The 3,779-nt window shown below is 31.4% G+C and overlaps 1 long non-coding RNA gene across 1 annotated transcript; it reads right to left on the bottom strand.

Annotated features, from left to right (window-relative positions):
* Positions 1–1,533: 1,533 nt before the first annotated feature.
* On the bottom strand, positions 1,534–3,526 carry LOC128035592 (uncharacterized). Its single transcript, XR_008192087.1, has 2 exons — positions 2,986–3,526; positions 1,534–1,779 (listed from the first exon to the last, which is right to left on the bottom strand). It is a non-coding gene; the product is annotated as an uncharacterized LOC128035592 (long non-coding RNA).
* Positions 3,527–3,779: the final 253 nt, after the last annotated feature.

Genomic DNA, 3,779 nt, shown 5'->3' with positions numbered 1-3,779 from the left:
AAAATGAAATGAAAACAAAATAAAAACTAAAAACAAACTAAACTGAAAAACAAGAAATAAACATGCAAAGAAACTAAACTGTACTTGAGCTAGCTTGGTACATGAAATTGGAGAGAAGTATATTAAGAAGAAAATGTAAATAAATATATAACTCTAGAGTGATATACAATTGACTCATAATTTCTAACGATAGACGGATTAGTTCAATAAATTACAAAGCAAACAAATAAAATAATGTTAAGTATCGGGTTCCATCAAAATAGATATACAAATATACAGGTATGCTCAAATGAATATAAGTAGTAAAAACATCAAACTTGGCACAATTTTATCCACATAAGGTACTACCTAAGTCACATAGAACTTTTCAGCTTGTAACATTCTGCGGCTTAGGTTGGTTTGGAATTAAATGAATATGCTTGAAAAAATGGTTAAGCACGAAAGTAGTTTGGCACATGATATTGTTACCGATACTTCGTCGAATATACATAAGCTCACCACCTTATATCCACTTCCCTCACACTCCTTATTTTTCCATTTTCTAAGGCCTAGTATAGTATTCATGAGTGCAATCATCCAAGCTCGTAATTTTTTTCGAACGAAGGTGAGCGTACTTTTTTTTCCAACTCACTTTGTTTTTCTTTCTCAAGATTTTCTCGATTAATATTTTTCCTTATTTTTCTACAAGCTCAATTTTTTATTTTTTATTCTCTTTTGAAACCACTAAGATGTATCTACCTAATCCATCAATATTGATGGTCGTACGACTAAATCCGTGCTAGGACCAAGAAATTAAGGATCAAATAGAATATATAATAGGCTTAAGGTTTCATTTCGAGTTCATTAAGAAAATGCATTAAGGCTCCAAATAGGTACTAGGGAAAATATTAATGGGATAACTATTTGGCTCAAAAAATTGTCCAAGTCTATCAATTTCTACAACCTATAATTCAATTAAACATGCATGCTATTGTTATACATATTAATCATGTGGTATACTTAACATCTTAAATATATTCACAATGTAATAAATTGAACTAAATAGTCTAAAATTAAAATTTAGAATCAATTATTATCAAACTAAATTTACTATTTATTCAAAAATCCTATTAAAATGCTCCTAACCAAACACTTGTGTTTCTACAAGCTCAAGCACATAGAAAACATGAAATTAAAAATTTAAAAGTAAAGAAAATAAAATAACATAGAAAGAAATTTTTAAATTTTTTTCCTAAGTCACCCCCACACTTTATTCAGCACATTGTCCCTAATATACAATAAAAAGATAAAGGAAAGAGATTTCACGATTTTCTTGATTTGTGAAATACAACTGGTGAGACTACTCCCCCTCTCGGTTTTGGCTCTACATTGTTGTGCTTATAAAATTTTGGGATTCCTATTAAGAAAAACTAAACACACTACATATACATAATATTAAAGTCTTAAATACTTAAAAACTAAAATAAAAAAATTTCCAAATAAAATAAAAAAAACTAAGTCCAAATTAGAAGAAAAACTTAAAATTAAACGAAATTGTGTAAAATCAGTCAGAATCAGGATCTGGCGTTTCAACTTCTTTAAAAAGTCTAACTACAACCCTTTGAAAAATTATTTTTGTATTGTCTAAAATTATCTAAGTCAAATTCTAAGTCTCTAGCCTGAGAATTTCCACATTGCCTTCTTGGGGTTTTATAAGCTCAACATTCATACTGTAGAAAGAAAGCTTGTGCGATGGATCACTGAACTGCCACCCTCCTCGCTATCCTGCGCACTACTTATCTAAAAGGGAAAAGAAAGTAAAGAGATGAGCTTGGGAAAACTCAATGAAAACACATGTATACAACACTAGAAAACATATCAATAATCCAAATACCAAATAGCCCCATACAAACAGATCATACATAACAGTTCGTATATAAACGGTTTCGCATACGAGTGATTTGCATTCGATCAGTTCATATATAACTAACCCAGTTCAGTGATACAATGGAAGCTCGTGAAAAGGAAACATAATCAAATGTTATACTAATTGGATAAATGGATCTCCCAAAACACACCTTAGGATTCATAGAGTCACTCAAATCGCCATATAAGTGTAGCACGAATGCTCACACTCTCCAGAAAACACACGCTTACGATCCTCGGTGAATAGAGCATTGCTCGAAATTCCCTTATTTCTCTATCAAATCACTGGGCCACAATGCCCTATCACACTATATGGGTGAGCACTCATTATCGTATGGCATGCCAACTATATCCAATGGCTCCAAATATTCACAATGCCAACATATCACAGTATTACACATTTACAGATCACATCATTTTAGGCTCACAATTTTAACAGAGCTCGTAGTACCACAACACGTTATAATCTAGTTCGTAAAGCATTAAGCTCGCATATACAAAACATCAAGCATAAAAAGAACAGGGTTACCGTATGACATATGTTCGCATGCAATGTGGGTTTTGGTAATATTACAGGTTCACAAACGGCATGGTAAACCTCACATATCACAAGGGTTCATAGCTCACTTTTAAAGGTTCGCATAGAGCATATACATATGATAATACAAAACCTTTTAATGCAAAGATATATATTATTTATAATAATACTTGCGCATGCATTCATTGTATATAGCAGTACCCTTTTACATAATGATTATATATTATATAAATTAAGTCCCATAAACACCTATATAATATATATAACAGTATGCATATTTATATTATGTAACAGACTTTAGATGCCTGTAGATATTGTTTATATTTAACCTAACCCTGGATGCATATATACATTTTTTTCACGATTCGCATAACATGTAAAAACACATGAATACAAATTCATGCTAAGGGTTCGCACAATGCGTAAAAGAGGTTCGCACACACACATGTTTAATTCACAACATGAAGATAGGGTTCGCACGTCATACTTGGCTTCCAGTAGAGTGCGATCTCTTTTTCAAGTACAGTATATAGAGTACTCACCTTAGTTCACCACACGTTGACTATGTGACCTTCTCCTTGCCTTTTTCTCTGCTAGACGATGCTCCTCCAAAATTTTCAACTTTGTATGAATAAATACACACCACATAATTGATCAAAATAATTTAATTCATTCTTCGCTCAAAAGCAGCCCCCTATTTACGTTAATTATGTTAGATTTTCGCTATGCTATTACTTGCCTTTATTTTCTAATTTTTAACCCTCTTAACTTATGTATATTTGCAGATCTAGACTATTAATTAATGGTAACCTCACTAAACCCTATTCTTTCAAAACAACTACTGTTCATCATCTTTCTCAGTAGCAAAACCTTTCGGTTTATAAGTTTTCTTAAAAACTTTGCTAAATCGAATCGTAAACCTTTTATTTTTTATTAAATCTCTTTGAAAATAATTTTAGAAAACATTTCATAGCTTTTCCGGCTTCGATCCACCATTTTCATAAAGCCAAACATATAAATAAACATCTAAACCGTAGATACTTTAGCCAAAAGCATTTCATGCAGATTTGATATGAAAATAGATTGTTTACCTTCGATCTTGCTATCCTCTATGACTCCCAAGTGGTCCTCTCAATAACCGAACCAAAGTTTAAGAGAAAAAAATGGTATTTTACTTGAGAATTTAAAGAAGAAAATGGTGCGTGGTTGCTCAAAAAATGCAATGCGCAAGAAAATTTTATAAGAAAGTTAACTACCAGATGCAACAACTTTTAAAATGAGGAAAGTGTGAAAATAAATAAAATAATAAAAAAAGGAAATTAAAATGTGAGGAAGA

This window comes from Gossypium raimondii, chromosome 12, assembly GCF_025698545.1.
Source record: "Gossypium raimondii isolate GPD5lz chromosome 12, ASM2569854v1, whole genome shotgun sequence".
Taxonomy (NCBI): Eukaryota; Viridiplantae; Streptophyta; class Magnoliopsida; order Malvales; family Malvaceae; genus Gossypium; species Gossypium raimondii.
Note: the sequence above shows the minus strand (reverse complement) of the source record. Positions and strands in the feature narration are given on the sequence as shown.